This window comes from Natrix helvetica, assembly GCF_964273705.1.
Source record: "Natrix helvetica genome assembly, chromosome: 4".
NCBI lineage: Eukaryota > Metazoa > Chordata > Lepidosauria > Squamata > Natricidae > Natrix > Natrix helvetica.
The window spans coordinates 171,678,572-171,696,987 of record NC_138550.1 but is presented as its reverse complement, the minus strand read 5'-3'; the positions used below and the strand labels follow the sequence as shown (position 1 = coordinate 171,696,987).

General features: G+C 43.8%; 1 long non-coding RNA gene across 1 annotated transcript; it reads right to left on the bottom strand.

Moving 5' to 3' along the window:
• Window positions 1-1,600: 1,600 nt before the first annotated feature.
• Window positions 1,601-6,411, bottom strand: LOC309391957. The gene is made up of 3 exons (XR_014175359.1): window positions 5,843-6,411; window positions 3,240-3,535; window positions 1,601-1,822 (listed from the first exon to the last, which is right to left on the bottom strand). It is a non-coding gene; the product is annotated as an uncharacterized lncRNA (long non-coding RNA).
• Between the last annotated feature and the right edge of the window lie 12,005 nt (window positions 6,412-18,416).

The window sequence follows — 18,416 nt, the reverse complement described above, 5'->3', positions numbered from 1 at the left end:
GGTCTCAGTTCACACAGCCTCCCATCAGGGGACGAGAGCCACGTTCACACAACCAGCCTGAGCCTTGACTGACCTCTGAGCCGCTGCCTCTTCCTTGGTGGGACCAGAGCTAAAGGGAGTTTGGGCCATGGGAAAAGGGACTCCAGGGGGACCCGCTCTCCTCCTCCTCCTGCTGGGGCTGCTTAGGGAGTCCCACTTCCCCCGGGGGATGCTTTTCCCTAGCCCGGCTCTCCTGAGCCTGGAAGGGGATCTCTTTGCTCCAACGCGTTGCTCAGGGCAGGATCTGCCCAGGCCTCTTGGAGAGACGGATGGCCGGGGTCTGTGTGTGAAACTCTGGCACAGCCACTAGCACTGATGGCGTCACTACTTCCGGTCATGAAACGTCTTCGGGAAAACAACCCAACTCGGAGAGCACCAAGGACCCCGCAGTCCCTCCCTCCCTCCCTCCCTCCCTCCCTCCCTCCCTCCCTCCCTCCGCAAATTCCACTCCTTCCGGGGCTGATGGTGTTACTCCTTTTCCAGCTCAGAGACCCACCCGGAGGCCTCCCCCCCCCCTCTGCTGCCTTGTTCCTGATCATGATTTTTGGGGTGGGCAACGTCTGTTCCTTTTCCAAAGCTGAAGATGGCCGCCCTGTTGCCTCGTATCTTTTGCAGGCCAAGGGTGCCCGGTTCCTTTTGCTCTCCTTCACCAGAGAAAGGGAACCAGAACAAAGCTGAAAATGCAGGAAGAAAAAATGAAGAAATCATTTCCGATTTATACCTTTGAATTGACCTCGTCTTCTGGGGCTACAATGCACCTTTCATCTTTTTAATTTTTTTTTAAATCATCAAACCCATCCATCCTAATTACATTTTTTTCCTGTTTCACGGAAAACCTCCCGAAGGCGTTTCATCAACTGTCTTTGATGAGGCTCAAGTTATGGGTAGCTGCTCCCCTTGTGTGGCATCCTTTAAATAAAAACTCAGTCAAGAATCTTTTATTCTAACCAAACCACTAGAAAATGTTTTTTTTAAATCCTGTTTGAAACCTGTTCTCTCTGTGGCCCAGTGTTGCCGTTGATGTATTTATAACAGATTAACAGTTGGAGGGGATCTTGAAGGTCTTCTAGTCCAGCCCCCTGCTTAGGCAGGAGACCTTATACGGTTTCAGACAAATGGTTGTCCAATTGCCTTCTCCAGTGTTGGGGTGAAATTCAGCAGGTTCTGGAGAACCCGTAGCGGAAACTCTGAGTAGTTGAGAGAACTGGCAAAAGTCTCCTCTGGCTGGCTCCAGAGTGGGGAGGGAGGGGGTATTTTGCAGTATCCTTCCCCTGCCGCGCCCACAGAACGGGTAGTAAAAACAAATTGAATTTCACCACCGGGAGCACCCACAACTTTTTGGTGGCAAACTGTCCCATGGGTTAATTGTTATGACTTGATTGATTTCCACCCGTTGTTCTTGTCCTGCCTTCAGGTGCCTTGGACTTAAAAGGGGATTTTATAAGAGGCCTCTGATCTAAGACCGCAACACGAAACATCTGGGCAGATGTAGACGTTGCCTTCTTCGTGGTCTTGACCCTCTTTGCCTTTGTATCTTAGAACCCAAACCCAGAAACTAAAGAATTGCTCAAAGTAAGTTTATTCAAGAGAATCAAGATTGATTGAGTCGTGTGCGGAGGCGCAGGGGTCCTGGATTCACACCTGGGCCCCGTAGACCTCCACCTCGCACAGGGCCAGGGAGACCGTGCGGCCAGGGATGGTGACGGTGACGTAGCGTCCCACTTGACCGTCACAGGAGACGGTGCTGATGGAGCCCAGACGGGTATCGGTGATGGCCCCACAGCTGTTGGGAAGGAAGAAAGAAGGACACCCACCCGTGGGTTGCCCTGGCTCAGAAAGAGCAGATCCTTTTTTTAAAAAGAGCAGTTAACGGAAACACGGATAGTTGGAGAAGGTCTCCGCTGGACATTTCCAGCCACCTGCGATGAGCCCCTGGCAGCCACAGCAGGAGCAGCAACTGGAATAGATGCAGAAGCCGCTTCCTTAGCTATCCAACTCTAACGTCTATCCCGTTGCAAATCTATGGTGCCATAATATGGTAATTTTATTACGGTTTTGTTATAGTTTTAATATTTTACCTCCTACATTTAGGCGACAGGTTTTGCTTATAAAATTGTACATAGTAATGTTTTACTTGCAAATGACTTTTGTAGTTTCATCTATAATATAATATGTGAACCAATGTATTTTAAACCTAATGTAAACTGCTTTAAATACGCTTGTAAAATTTTTGAGTTTTGTAGCAGAATTGTCAAATTATGGAATATCCTACCCAATTCAGTTGCCCAGCTGCTAACTTTCACAGTTTTAATTTTGTGGACTTCATCCCATATTTAAGAGGTTCCTAAAGGGACATGTATAAGTGCCCAATGTGCCTGTCACATTTTAATTTTTTTTTATTTAGACTTTTTTTTAAAAAAATGCCTTGACCATCCATCCATCTTTTATCTATCCTATCTAATTTGCTGATGCTTTATTTAAAATTATATTTGTATATCATGATTGCATGACCTCTCTAGATGCCATACACACTAAATAAAATTAAGAAATGCGTTCCTAACAAAGATATGCATGGATTGCCCCTGTGACTGTGTAGGACAGATGGGGAGGAAGCTAACCACCAGATTGCAGGAACACAAACAAGCAATCAGACCAAGAGCCCTGATCTCATTGGCAGCCTCCCACTGCAATGAAGGACACACATAATTCAACTTGCAAACCACTAAGATTGTTGGACGAGCAGGCCCAAAAACAGCCAAGAAAGTGAAGCCTTGGAAACGGGGCACTCGACAGTCAACAGGAGTGCTGATTTGCCACCAGCCTATCAAGTACTTAGAAGATGAGGACTGGGCAGCACAAGCAAACAACAGCCAAGGACTTAAAAGCCAGCCATCAACACCCCCCAATCAACATCTAAAAAGCCACCTACAACAGGCACTATAAATACCACACACACGGAGAGGTTTCCTAAAGATGGACTCCAGTTTGAATTGAAAGCGAATCGGAAGACAAAACCTCTGGTCCCAGTGACTGATCCAAATTGGATCCTAAGCAAGATATCCCCAAATGCGGAAGCCTTAAGCGTTTTAGCCTCCCCCCGCCCCGAAGTACTGTCCTTGTCTATGGTGGACCAAATGTGAGTCCATTTCCTAGCCACTTTATCTCCTGATTAACCGCTGTCTGTGGAAAGGGGCACTTACAGAGGATTGAATTTTCCATGGTTGGTCACAGAGTTTCCCACGCGGATCTCTGCCCCCTGGAGCCTTTCTCCACAGCAGTCCTCTCGGCTTTTCACCACCACGGAAGAGACGGCATACTGGCTACCCAGGTCCACGTACCACCACGGCCCCCTTTTCTCGCTTCGTGTGGGTGCAAGTGTTCTGTCCAATCCAGCGTCCGCTGCAGTTCCCGTCCACGGCTTTTCTGGCTACTGAATTGAACTGGCTTACATAGGTGGACGATTGGAAAGCTGGACGTCCTCTGGCCACGTTTGTAGCTGGAAAGACGTTTGGGAGAAGAAGCATGTCAGAGGCTTCGTTCCCGGTTGACCTTCCTGCTCTAGATCTGCACGCAAACGTCCAGGGTGGAACGCAAAGTCCGTGGAACAACTTTCAACCCTCTTGAAGTCTTGCTGCCTGTTGGAGACCAGTTTGGAAGAGCACAAGGGAGGGAAAGGCTGGTGACCCTCTGGACTTTAATGCACCCCTGCCCAGGAAGTGGCTGACCAGAATGCATGGACAGAGGCAGGCTGGAGAGCTTGTGAGAAGGAAAGAATTTGGGAGTTCTAACTTGGCCATTTTCCATCTTTGCTTTGACACGAAAGGGTGGAAAGGAAAAGGCCTGATCTCCATCCTCTTTGTGAAGAAGGAATGTGGTGCACAGAGTCGGTCTTGATATATCAAGGAAGGTGGTTTCCAGGGTGGAAATCAGATCCTGAATATGGCTTTGCTAAAAGTGGAACTCATGAGTGGCAGAATGAAGTAGACGGGCTCTTTGTAACTCCTCTCTGGAGAAGGAGAGGACTTGAGATCACCCTCTAGCCTGGTGTTTTGGACAGTTGTTCCTCATGCGGAGATCACGAGGTCTCTGAGAGCCTTAGACCTCTGGAAGACAAGGGAAGGCCCCCTCTGCTCACATCATTGTTGACACTTTTACGGACCCAGGAGTTGCATATTTTCCTTTTCTAATCACTTTTGGAAGTTGCTTGTTAATTGCTTTTCAGCTATTAAGGCTCTTTGGATCAGCCATCAGGTGATTTACCTTAGCAAAAGAAGCTTAAATACAGGTTTAAGAACTTTACTTTTTTTTTTCTTTTGAAATAAACAGAAAAAGGGTGATTAGTTTAATTTTGGAAATTACAATGGATTAAGGCTCCAGATAAAAATAAGATTTTAAAATTAATTATAAGAATCCTTCCTGTGTAAAAAAAGTTTTGGTGTTGAATTCTTTAAAAAAAAATGATAAGAGCAACTTCAAAGGTTGTGGACACTAGAGGGGACTAGAAGAAAGTAAAAATCACAAAAGGAGAACACTTAAATTCAACTTACTACTGGTAATACAGAATGGAATGAAATATAACGTCAGACTTGTTGAAGTATATCTTCGAACAATGGATCCAAAAGTTAATTTTAAGAGCGTCCGCCATTATAGTGTTTGAATGAAAATGAAAAATGAACAGATAATACTGGGCAAGACTATTGACTGAACTGAAAGTGGATTTTAAAATGACAGGCTAACAAGAATGGTACACAAGATGATGCTACATTGAATGTACAGATGAAAATCAGACAATGTCCTAACCATTAAAAGGGATATACAAATGAAAAAAAACAAAAAGTGAGATGGATAATTTTCCTATATTGGATTTATTAAAAAAAGATTATTTTAAACCTGAATAATTTTGTGAGCGGAGACAGAGGGAAAAAATGAAAATAAATCAAGTTCTAAGACATTATTTGAAGGGATTAAAGATAGAAAGGAATATAAACTTACTTTACATGGTCAAAGTAAAAATAGAGATGTAATCTCTAGTAATCCATAATAGATCTTGGCTGACCAGGACTGAGCATCAAAACTTTAAGGGTACAGGAAGATCATAATATGTCATATTTAAGAGAAAGAGATAAGTTTCTAAAATTGTTTGTAGATATGATGAAGGGAGAAAGTCATTAAATATATTTCTTTTTCTTTACAATACATACAGCCTAGAGGTAAGGAGGGATTTTCTGACAGTAAGAACCATTAAAGAATGGAATAGCTTCCCTACCGGAGTTGTGTCTATTCCATCACGGGAGGTTTTCACACAATCATTTGACCGAGATGGTTTTATAAGGTCTCCTGCCTTGAGCAGGGGGTTGGACTAGAAGACCTCTGAGGTCCTTTCCAGCTCTGCGATTCTATGTTGAATTGAATAACCTATTGCCATTTTCCTCTATACACAATGGCACAGATTAACATGCAATGCCGATGCCTCACTCTTGAAAGAGAAGAAAAGACCATGCATCAAACAATATCGCCAATCCAAGGGTGATGATAACAGTAATAACAGCAGCATCCCAAAATGCCAAATAATTACCAACATTCTAGGTTTCTTGTCTGCACTTTTTAGTTGATTTCTTCCCTTTTTTTTTAGTTTGCATTAACTGTTTAATCTCTTTACTTTATAAGGTTTGATTAAAGTACTTAAAAAAAGTTCCACCAAGGAAGTCCAAGGGGAGCTCCCGTTTCCCCTTCAGCATCTGAGCTGCCCAAAGTCCTTCAGAGGGAGGACTTGAGTTCTCCCGTTTGTGTCCCCAGCGCTCACCAAGGCCGCTCAGCTCCGGTTTGCAGCTCCGGGCCTCCCCGTGGCCGGCCAGGAGCCCCAGAAGAGGCAGCCACATCCAGGCAACGATTCCTGCGAGGAGACAAAGCAGACGGCAGGGAGAAGGAGCAAAAGCTGCGGGAGCCTCATAGCAAGGATCCTACTTGGATTGACCTCTGCAGGTCCCCTCCCGGGAGGGGCTGGGAAGGCCTTGGGGGCCAAGAAGACCTCTGTTGCCAGAAGCTGGCAGCCCTTCCAGTGGGGTAATGGGCCTTCCCCCTGGAAACAGACCAGGCCGCCAGACAGGACGAGCGTATGAAAGGGCGACATTCTAAGAAGTAGCCAATATAACAAATGTAGTCAAGTGAAGAAGTGAAAAAGACAAGCAAAATTGGGAAGATGGCATGGCTCCCGAGAGCCTAGAAGCAAATTTTAGGCTCCTTCGTGTTCTCTGAACTTGGCTGGGGGTTTTTTGCAGATGTTTCATTACCCAAACTAGATAATGACGCTGTGATGCAGCACTGATGATGTTACCTAGATTGGTCATGAACGTCTGCAAGAAAACAGAGCACTAAGGAGTCATCACCGCCTTCCCCCTCCCCCTCCCTGCCATCCCCCCTCCCAGCACTGATGGCGTTATCTAGTTTGGTAATGCAACATCTGCAAGAAAGCAATGAAGCTGGGAGAGAACAAGGGCCCCTCATTTCAATCCTGAGCTCCACATTTATGAGCTTATTGGTAGCAAATGTAGAGATTAGGATCGAAGGGCAGACTGATGTAGAGGACTTCTATGACTGCCCCTCTCCTATCACTCAGCTATTCCCAACAATAAGAAACCTACTTAAAGACAAAGGTTCCCGTCTCTCTAAGACGAATCCTCTTCCCCCAGATTTTCTGAAGCCTCCTCTCGCCTTTCCCAAGGGAAGGCAGCCAGTCTGGTGGGATTCTTGCAGCCGTGACGACTGGCAATGAAACTTCTGCCTGCAGCTCCTCACAAGAGGTTATGGTAGCTTTCACCTGAGACTGGGCTACTACTTGATGGAAGAGCCGGGTCTTCCCTGCCCTCCAGAAGGCTAAGAGGCTTTAGAGCTGAGGGAGACTGACAGGTCATATAGATCAGGGGTCTCAAACCTTGGCGGCTTGAAGACTTGTGGACTTCAACTCCCAGAATCCCCCAGCCAGTCCACAAGTCTTCAAGTTGCAAGGTTGGACACTCCTGACCTATTTGACTTTCCTGCCTGTGGCAGGATAAAGATTCATGGCCTTCTACCTAAGGCATGGCTACAACACTGGGCCAGACTGTAGTCTGTCTATCGATGATCTCAGCCAACACACTACAACTCTCACCCGGATGAAAAGCATTTTGCAAATAGATCCATCAAGGTAGAGAAGGCAGGGGGTTCTGGTCTTAGGCATTCACTCTGTAGTTTCACTCCCCTGGAGTCTCTCCCCTGGCCAACCAAATGTGGGTGAATTTCACAGCTGCTCCTCTTCAAACCGCAATTTATCCCAAATATGGTCCTTCTGTTTTGGGCAGTTTTAACTTCTTTCCTAATGGGGTGGATCCTCCTTCAGAGAACCCAGCCAGCCAATGGGAAGGTGCACAGCCTCTTCTGGAGACCAATGAAGACCAGGTTACAAAACTCCCATTGGTTGCTTCTGACAGGAGAGGGGACGTTACATAACCCACACCCTACAGGATCTCACCTCTTTGCCCGTTAAGTGACGCATCTTCAGAGGAATATATAAGTCTTCCTTGGCAGAGGCCAACTCCTTTTCATATCGGGACATCACCATTCTCCGTGAGCAAACAGCAACATGAAGCTTTTACAGACTCAAGCAGGCTCTCATCTCCAAAGCCAACATGAGTGGGCGGCTACATTGGCTGCAGATGACCAGAATAGTGGATTTGGAGAGAGAATGGGGCCGTACAGAATATCCAAAGATGCCGAGATTCTAGAAAGAATGCAGAGGAGAGCAACAAAAGGTCATTAGGTGACTAAAAGCTAAAACATGAAGTTTTGCAGCAATTGGGTATGTCTAGTTTAATGAAAAGAAGGACCTTGGGACGGACATGATAGCCGTGTTCAAATATTTGAGGGGCTGCTGCCCCAAAGAAGAAAGGATCAAGTTATTCTCCAAGACATCTGAGGGCAGGACATGAAGCAATGGGTGGAAACTGTCAGAAAAATATATTTCATGGTCAAGGAGACCATGATCAACAAAAAGCATCTACCGGTATTTATTTACACTTGTGCAAGTGGATTCTCGGAAAAGAGAGTCATTTTTTATTTTATTTATTTTATTTATTTTCAAGATTTATAGACCGCCCCCTCTCCCCGAAGGGACTCGGGGCGGTGTACAGGCATCTCATTAAAAACCAGATACAAAAGATAAATACCCTTAAATACCCTTAAAGCGAATTAAACCTAAATTCAGCTGTACAGAATAATAAAAGTTAAAATCAGCTAAAAAGCGTACCCCTAAATATTTAAAAATGCAGACTTGAGGAACTAAAATTGGGATTAGGCCAGGCCGGCTAAATTGAACAGGTGGGTTTTAAGCTTCTTACGGAAGGAGCGGAGGTCGGTGGTAGTTCTGATGTCCGGGGGGAGGTCATTCCAGAGGGTCGGGCCCATCACAGAGAAGGCCCTACTCCTGGGCGTCGCCCGCTGGCACTGCCTCGTGGACGGCACCCGGAGGAGTCCCTCTCTGTGAGAGCGAATCGGCCGAAGGGATGTATGGGGCAGGATACGATCCCGCAGATAACTAGGTCCTGTGCCATGGAGCGCTTTAAAGATGATAACCAACACCTTGAAACGCACCCGGAAAGCCACAGATAGCCAGTGCAGCCCGTGCAGAAGAGGTGTTACGTGGGAGTATCTAGTGACTCCCACAATTGTCCGTGCGGCCACATTCTGAACCAGCTGCAGCCTTCGGGTGCATCTCAAGGGGAGCCCCATGTAGAGAGCATTACAGTAGTCCAGTCGGGACGTCACAAGCGCATGGGTGACTGTGCAGAGGGCGTTCCGGTCCAATAGGGGACGCAATTGGCGCACCAGGCGAACCTGGTGAAACGCCCCCCTTGCCACGGCTGTCACATGATCGTCCATTGACAGCCGGGCATCCAGGAGGACGCCCAAATTGCGTGCCCAATCCACGGGGGCCAGCTGTTCGCCCCCAATGGCCAGTGATGGACACAACTGGTTGAACCGGGGTGCCAGTAGCCACAGCCACTCCGTCTTGGACGGGTTGAGTTTGAGTCTGTTATTTCCCATCCAGATCCGTACGGCTTCCAGACATCGGGACATCACTTCGATGGCATCATTGGGGTGGTCCGGGGTAGAGATGTACAGCTGAGTGTCATCAGCGTACAGATGGTAATCTACCCCGAACCCACGAATGATCTCGCCATTGACAGGGCAACGGGCAAGGCTTAAATACACAATTCGTGGCCTTGTGGGCATCGTCAAGGTCTTTCATAATACAGTTACATAATTGAACTTGGCTACCATTACAATAGTTTGGCGACTATTACAATAAGTAAGGTGAAGGCCAAAAGCCAGATCTCACAGTCACATGGAAGATGAGAATTATTTCTCTCAAGGAGAGAAGCAACCTAGAACTGAGGAGAAATGTCCTATCTGTGAGAACAAATAATAGTGGAATAGCCTCCAGAAAGCAACTGGAGGGTGTTAAAAAGAGACTGGGCAACCTCTTGGCTGGAATGGCATGGGGTCTCCTGCTTGAGCAGGGGGTGGGACTAGAAGACCTCCAAGGTCCCTTCCAACTCTGTCATTCCTCTTTCTGTTTCTTAAGAGGTCATGAATCTTTGGGGGCCACTTCGCCTGGAGCCTTTTGCTTTGAGGAATTCAGATGAAGTTTTCCTATCAAATGACTGTTTGGCCTTAAAAAGCAGTGGAAGCCAGAAGGTCTGCTGGAATTAAGTAGGGTGAGATTAAGAACCAACGAATGGAAGAACGTTCTGTGCAGAGAAGGCTTGTGAAATTTCTCTCCATTAGATGCAGTGAATTTCTTGGTTGGCCTTCAAGGAACAATACAGGTACTCTCTGACTTACGGCCACAACTGAGCCAAGAAATAAGTCCTTGTGGTCATTAAATTTATCTGTTTTGATTGTACGCCGCCCCGAGTCCTTCGGGAGAGGGTTGCGGCTAATCAAATAACATTATTATTATTATTATTATTATTATTATTATTATTATTATTATTATTATTATTATTATTATTATTATTATTATTATTATTATTATTATTATTATTATTATTATTATTAAGCAAGGTATCCACCTGACCATTTCACTCAATGACCATAACTCCAGCTCTCCCGTTGTGGTAGCTAAGTGATTATTAAGTCAGGAGTCTCCAAATGTGGAAATTTAAAGACTTGTGGACTTCAATTCCCAGAATTCCCCAGCCAGCCACGGGGAATTCTGCCTGTCAAGGTGAAATTCTTGAGATTGATTTTCAAGGGTCTCTCAGCAAATTCAGCAAGAGAAAGGAAGAAAATGAGAGCTGTCAATTGCTATCCAGAATTTCTATAGTGAACAATTTGAAATCCACTCACTGTGGACGTTGCACGGTGTACAAAGTTGGAGAGGAATCTTGTCATTGCCAAAGGCTCTGGATTGGCCAATGGGAGACCTGGATTGTCAGGCCTGGAAGCCATTTTTACACTGGGCCTTCAGGCCTGCCACAGTTTATAATGTGGGAAAATGGGAGGAGGGATTATACAGAGTGTGGGTGATATGTAGCCATACAACATTCTTTTTCAGAAAGTCAAGGTCATCTGGGCCTGCAGCTGTGATGAGATGACTGGGAGGTAACTCCTGGCTTGAATGATACAAGATTGGGCCATGTGATGGACATGTGGGTGTTGGGCAGGGACTTGGACTTCCACTTGGGTGGGGAAAACCTGGAAACTTTCAGAATTGGGTTTTCCCCAGATGTGCCAATATGACAACTCTAATAAAATGGAACTTTGAGGAAACTCAAGCCTCTGAGTCTTCTTTCGTTGGGGGTCTTACTTGGAAGCCTGGCATGGATGATGCTTTGTTGCTTCATATTACTCTCTTTGGGGGCTTTATTTGTTAAGTGCAACCTGCTGCTTTTCAGACGCAAGCAGGCAGAGTCCTCAAACTTTAAATAATTGAATAAAATTTATATGTGTTGTGCTGGATTCCTGGTGCTTTGCCAGATATGTGTATAAATATCAGAACAGAACAGAATAAGAAAGTTGGAAGATCTTCAAGTCTAACCCCCTGCTTAGGCAGGAAACCTTATGTCATTTCAGACAAGTGGTTGTACAAGCATCTAAATGGTTAAATCCAACATCTTCTTAAAGACTTCCAGTGTTGGGGCATTCACAACTTCTGGATGCAACTTCTGTTCCACTGATTAATTGTTCTGTCAGGAAATTCCTCCTCAGTTCTAAGTTGCTTCTCTCCTTGATTAGTTTCCACCCATTGCTTCTTGTTCTGTCCACAGGTGCCTTGGAGAATAGCTTGACTCCCTCTTCTTTGTGGCAACCCCTGAGATATTGGAACAATGCTATCATGTCTCCCCTAGTCCTTCTTTCTCTTAAGCTAAACATACCCAGTTCCTGCAACCGTTCTTCCTATGTTTTAGTCTCCAGTCCCCTAATCATCTTTGTTGCTCTTCTCTGCGCTCTTTCTAGAGTCTCCACATCTTTTTTACATCATGGCACCCAAAACTGAATGCGGTATTCCAAGTGTGGCCTTACCAAGGCCTTATAAAGTGGTATTAACCCTCCACGTGATCTCGATTCTATTCCTTTACAGCAATCAGAGAAAGGGAGTGTACTATGCCAATACAATAAATATATAAAAGTAGGATATGGTAAATCCCTTGATTAAATATTGACCAGGTAGGCAAACAGGAGGCATTCTGCCATGGCGTGTGATCTGGGCTGTTACATTTGTCCATCCCTGGCAGTCAGCAGGGGGGGGTCATGGGAGTGCTTTAGGGTCTTCTTAGCAATCTAGCAAGGTGTTTCATGGAGCTCCTGTTGGATTGTTGGAATCAAGAGGCATCTCAGGTGCCTTGAAATGACACGTATGAAGAATGGTTGCAGGAACTGGGTATGTCTAGTCTAATGAAAAGAAGGACTAGGGGTGGCGTGAAAGGACGAGTGGGTCAAACTATTCTCCAAAGCACCTGAAGGCAGGGCAGGAAAGAATGGACAGAAACTAATCAAGGAGGGAAGCAACCTGGAATTAAAGAGGAATTTCCTACCAGTGAGGATAATTTAGTGGCACGGCTGGCCTTGTCGATGCTTCATCACTGGGGGTTTTTCAGAAGAGACTGGACAGCTGCTTGTCAGAAATGGCACAGGGTCTCCTGCTTGAGCAGGGAGCTGGACTAGAAGTCCTCCAAGGACCCTTCCAACTTTGTTATTCTTCTAGGAGAGGGCATGTTTCAAACCAAACCCAGAAACGAAAGAATTGCTCAAAGTAAGTTTATTCAAGAGAATCAAGATTGATTGAGTCGTGGGCGGAGGCGCAGGGGTCCTGGATTCACACCTGGGCCCCGTAGACCTCCACCTCGCACAGGGCCAGGGAGACCGTGCGGCCAGGGATGGTGACGGTGACGTAGCGTCCCACTCGACCGTCGCAGGAGATGGTGCTGATGGAGCCCAGACGGGTATCGGTGATGGCCCCACAGCTGTTGGGAAGGAAGGAAGGAAGGAGGACACCCACCCGTGGGTTGCCCTGGCTCAGAAAGAGCACATTCTTTTTAAAAAAGAGCAGTTAACGGAAACACGGATAGTTGGAGAAGGTCTCCGCTGGACATTTCCAGGCACCTGCGATGAGCCCCTGGCAGCCACCGCAGTAGACGCAGTTAGAAGGCTAGCTTCCTTAGATATCGTACTAAAAACACCTTATGATGATTTTATTATGGTTTTATCTTAATTTAATGTTTTATTTCTTATATTGTATTGTCCTCATTCCCTCCCTCATCTCTCTCATCTATCTATCTATCTATCTATCTATCTATCTATCTATCTATCTATCTATCTATCTATCTATCTTCTATCTATCTATCCATCCATCCATCCATCCATCCACCCACCCACCCATCCATCATCTAGATAGTGGTGTAGGGTTTCCTGCCTAAGCAGGGGGTTGGACTAGAAGACTTCAAGGTCCCTTCCAACTGTTATTCTATTCTATTCTATTCTATCCTATCCTATCCTATCCTATCCTATCCTATCCTATCCTATTCTATTCTATGTTGCTATCATCTAGCTATCTATATTTGCTGATATATAAACTTATATTTGTATAAGTTTATATAAACTTATATTTGTACATTATGATTGCATGACCCCTGTATGTTTATGCAGGTGCCCTTTGGATGCTTCTTTGGCAGCTGGAGAGAAGTGAAAACAAATATTAGTTTTTAAACCAGAGTGGCAGTGTTTACTAATTGGAAGAATGGCATGACATCAAAAAGAAACCATAACATTACAACATATTATGTTTGGAATTCAAAATTTTTAGAAATGACAGAGAATTGAGAAGAGATGAGAAAATATTGAAAATATAAACTTTAATGTGGTAAAACCTGATGGAAAAATGGAAGATATCCAGCAAATGGAAAAAGTGGAGGCTAGAGTCCTAAAAACCCAAGGGAAAAATGAACAAAGAGGCAAGATAACTGTGGATATTGACAGTGAACCGAATGTGGTTGGAGATGGAAAGAGTGGAACAAGGAAAGGGAAAATAGATGGAAAGGTGCTTTACTCCAGATTTCAAGGTATAGAAGAATCCTTGATTAGTTTCCACCCATTGCTTCTTGTTCTACCCTCATCAACTATATTTATATAGAGGGAGTCAAGCTATTCTCCAAGGCACCTGAGGACAGAACAAGAAGCAATGGGTGGAAACTAATCAAGGAGAGAAGCAACTTAGAACTGAGGAGAAACTTCAGTGGAACAGAAGTTGCCTCCAGAAGTTGTGAATGCCCCAACACTGGAAGTCTTTAAGAAGATGTTGGATAGCCATCTGTCTGAAACAGTATAGGGTTTCCTGCCTAGGCAGGGGGTTGGACTAGAAGATCTCCAAGGTCCCTTCCAACTCTGCTATTGTATTGTATTAAGAAGAAAAAAGAGAAGAATTGATGGACTTTAAAAAAAAAGAATTTTATTGGTTTTTAAACATTTATGGGAAAAAGGAGTACATAGAAAATTTTGGCAGCTCCCACGCTAGTGGTAGAAATCCCTCCAAATCTCACAATTTTTACAATATTAAAAACAACGTATAAAAGATAAGCAAAGAACAGAATCTTATTTTACGTTGTATCAACCATGTCTTTAATCTTTACTTTACTTTACTTTATTTTAGACTTTTATACCGCCCCCTCTCCCAAAAGGGACTCGGGGCGGTGTACAGTCAGATTAAAACACATAAATACATAAAAATACAAACATAGTTAGATACTAAGTGCCTAAAAGAGGAGGCTGTAAAAGACTGTACCTAAAGTAAAGTAGTTAAAAACAATGTTTAAAAATAACCCCTAAAAAATACCCAATTAAAAATATCTGCCAGGAGGTAAAATAGGACTATGAATGGGCCAAGCCGGCTAAACGGAACAGGTGAGTCTTCAGTTTTTGTCGGAAGGAGCGGAAGTCGGTGGTGGTTCTGATATCGGGGGGGAGGTCATTCCAGAGGGTTGGGCCCATCACAGAGAAGGCTCTACTCCTAGGTGCCGCCCGTTGGCATTGCTTAGTGGACGGCACCAGGAGGAGTCCCTCCCTGTGAGAGCGAATTGGTCGCAGGGAAGTATGTAATCATTTTTCCTTTGTCACTTTCTAGTATATCAACAATTACAAATATTTCAAATACTTTTATTTTTGTGACCTGAACCTTTTCGATATTGCTCCTTCCTCCCTGTCCCCAGGTGGAGCCACAGCCCCCCCTCCTTCATATCTTGTACCTTGCTACCCTTTTCACTACCTTCCCTGTGTTCATCCTCTAGAAGAGAGAAATGTTTTTTAATTAAGGCTTCAGTCTCCTGCACTGTATTAATTCTAATTCTATTTCCCTCCCAAAAGATCAACATTCCCTCAGGCACAATAACCATCTAAACCAAACTCCTTTTTGTATAATTTCTTTGATAAGGAGGAATACTTCCTCCTTCTTTCTCTTATCTTTTTCGGAATTTGCTTAAGAATTTGCTTGGTGATTTCTTCATCTTTATATTTTAGTGATCCCTCCCTTTGGGCCCCTAGCACCTCATCCCTTGTGGCCCTCCTGAGAAATTTAACATGTACCTCCCTTGGAACATTATGACTTCTAGCATATGCTGAATTAATCCTGTAAACCAGATCCATATCCCACCACAGCTGTTCCTTGTCTCTCTTAATGTATTCTACTAAAATTGTACTCATAATATCCTTTTTTTAAATTAAAATTTTTAAATAAGTTTTACAATTATCACCCCCCTTACCCTTCCCTCTTCCCTCCCTCCCTCCCCCCGACCTCCCAGAGCAAAATACAGGGTATAAACATTTAATAACCATACGCTAACATAAGCTAACTAATTTTTACATGTTACTATTCTTGTGCTTCAACTCCCCCTTTATTAAACTAGCTTTGAATAAATTGTAACATTCTTTATGCCTTCACTCATAAGGTAAGATAGTCAAGAATGCAAGTAAGGACTGTGACGTTGATGCTATTATACATCTTGGCACTAATGATCTATCCCAGAAAGATGTACTTTCTGTGCAGAATGATTTCCAGAACTTGGGGTATGAACTTAATAGTATAGGTTGTAGGCTTATCTTTTCAGAGGTTTTACCTGTATATAAGGAACAAAAAGGGAAGGGCCAGCGTGTAGCAGAGTTTAATGTTTGGCTAAAGGAGTGGTGTAAAAGGGAAGGCTTTGGTTTTATTAGTCATGAAGCCTGTAGCTGGTCCAATGAAAAACTGTACAAAAGAGATGGGTTGCACCCATCCAAGAAAGGAACTGAGTTACTTGGCATTAAATTCACAGATTTTCTTGATAAACATTTAAACTGAAGAGCGGGGACAGAGAATTAATAGATACAGAACATCTCTGTCCCCAGCAAACTAAAATTCATAGGGTTATAAATGCATGTAACATAGATGTGTGTGTGGGTAAGATTATCACTCCTGCTGTCAAGCAAAACCAAGCATGTAATAGTGATTGTCATACCATGTGCATGAATCACACAAGTGGCAAGAAAATAGGGGCAGTCAGGCATAATACAGGTTATGTAGACAGTAAACACAAGGTCAATCAAAATGGACTCAAATGTCTATATACCAATGCACAGAGTATGAGGAATAAACAGGGAGAATTAGAAATTCAAGTAAAAGAGGGCAGATATGATATTATTGCCATTACAGAAACTTGGTGGGATGAAACTGACAAATGGAACATACAGCTAGAAGGATTTAAATTATTTAAAAGAAATAGACCAAATAAAAGAGGAGGTGGAGTTGCACTATATATAAGAAATAACTATGTCTCTACAGAAATAGAGCACAACAATAATGAGAACTATCTTGAATGCATTTGGGTCAATATTAAAGGTTGTGGGGGAAATGACATTGCCATAGGTCTATACTACAGGCCACCCAACCAAGCAGAGGAAGAAGATGAACTTTTTGCTAGTCAGCTAACTAAGGTATGTAGGAAGCACACCACAATAGTAATGGGAGATTTTAACTACCCTGACATCAACTGGGAAACAAACTCTGCACCAAGTGGAAGATCCAACAGGTTCCTAACAAACCTAGCAGACAACTTTGTTTTCCAAAAAGTAGAGAAGGAAACAAGGGGATCAGCCATACTGGACTTAATTCTCACTAACAGAGAGGAAATGATAGAAGGTGTTGAAGCCATAGGAACCCTGGGGGCAAGTGACCATGCAATATTGGAATTCAACATTATCCAAACACAAGTAGTAGAACAAAGTCAAACTAGAGTCTTGGACTTTAAGAAAGCTAATTTCAATAAACTTAGAGAGAGCTTGGGAAAAATTCCATGGATGAGAATCCTCGAGGGGAAAACAACTCAAGAAGCTTGGGAAATTTTGAAAAATGAGATTAGAAAAGCCCAGTCTAACACAATACCAATGAAGAAGAAAAACAACAGCTCCCAAAAGAAACCAGCATGGCTGCATAAACAACTATCTGACAAGCTGAAAGACAAAAAAAGTAAGTATAAAAAGTGGAAGGAGGGGGACATAACTAAAGCAGAATATCAGCAAATAGCCCGAGCCTGTAAAGATGAAGTGAGGAAAGCTAAGGCTCACAATGAAGAAAGGCTTGCCACAAAAGTAAAAATTAACAAAAAAAGCTTCTTCCAACATGTTAAAAACAAGAAAAAAGTTAAGGAAACAATTGGTCCATTGCTAGGAGAAAGTGGCAAGAAGGTGACAAGCAACAGGGAGAAAGCAGAACTATTTAACTCATGTTTTGCATCTGTCTTTACACAAAGGGATAAAACAGTCCAACCTATCAAAAGCAGCACCACAAAATTAGGAACACAAATTGAAATAGGGAAGAAAATGGTAAGTGAGCACCTGTCTACCCTAGATGAGTTCAAATCACCAGGACCGGATGGATTACACCCCAGAGTTCTGAAGGAACTAGCAGACGAGATCTCAGAACCACTGAATTATATCTTTCAGAGATCCTGGAACACCGGGGAACTACCAGAGGACTGGAAAAGAGCTGATGTGGTTCCCATCTTCAAAAAAGGGAAAAAATTAGATCCAGGAAACTACAGACCTATCAGCCTAACCTCAATACCAGGAAAGATTCTGGAAAAAATAATCAAGCAACGAATTTGCGAACACCTAGAAGCAAACAAAGTAATAGCCAAAAGCCAACACGGATTTGTCAAAAACAGATCATGCCAGACTAATCTTATTGCATTCTTTGATAATGTGACAAAATTAGTGGACCAGAGGAATGCCGTTGATATAGTTTACTTGGACTTCAGTAAGGCTTTTGATAAGGTAGACCATAACCTACTACTAGATAAAGTAGAAGAATGTGGGTTAGACAGCATCACCACCAGATGGATTGGTAACTGGCTGACCAACCGCACTCAACGTGTAGTTCTCAATGGAACTGCATCTACATGGAGGGAAGTATGCAGTGGAGTACCCCAAGGCTCTGTTTTAGGCCCAGTACTCTTCAACATCTTCATCAATGATTTGGATGAGGGAATAAATGGGGAACTCATCAAATTTGCAGATGATACCAAGCTGGCAGGAATAGCCAACACTCCAGAAGATAGGCTTAAGATACAGAAGGATCTTGACAAACTTGAACATTGGGCACTATCTAATAAAATGAAATTCAATGGCGAAAAGAGTAAGGTTCTACATTTAGGCAACAAAAACGGAATGCACAGGTACAGTATAGGTGATACCATACTCAGTAGTAGTAACTGTGAAAGGGATCTTGGAGTCCTAGTGGACAACCATTTAAATATGAGCCAGCAGTGTGCAGCAGCTGCCAAAAAAGCCAACACAGTTCTAGGCTGCATCAACAG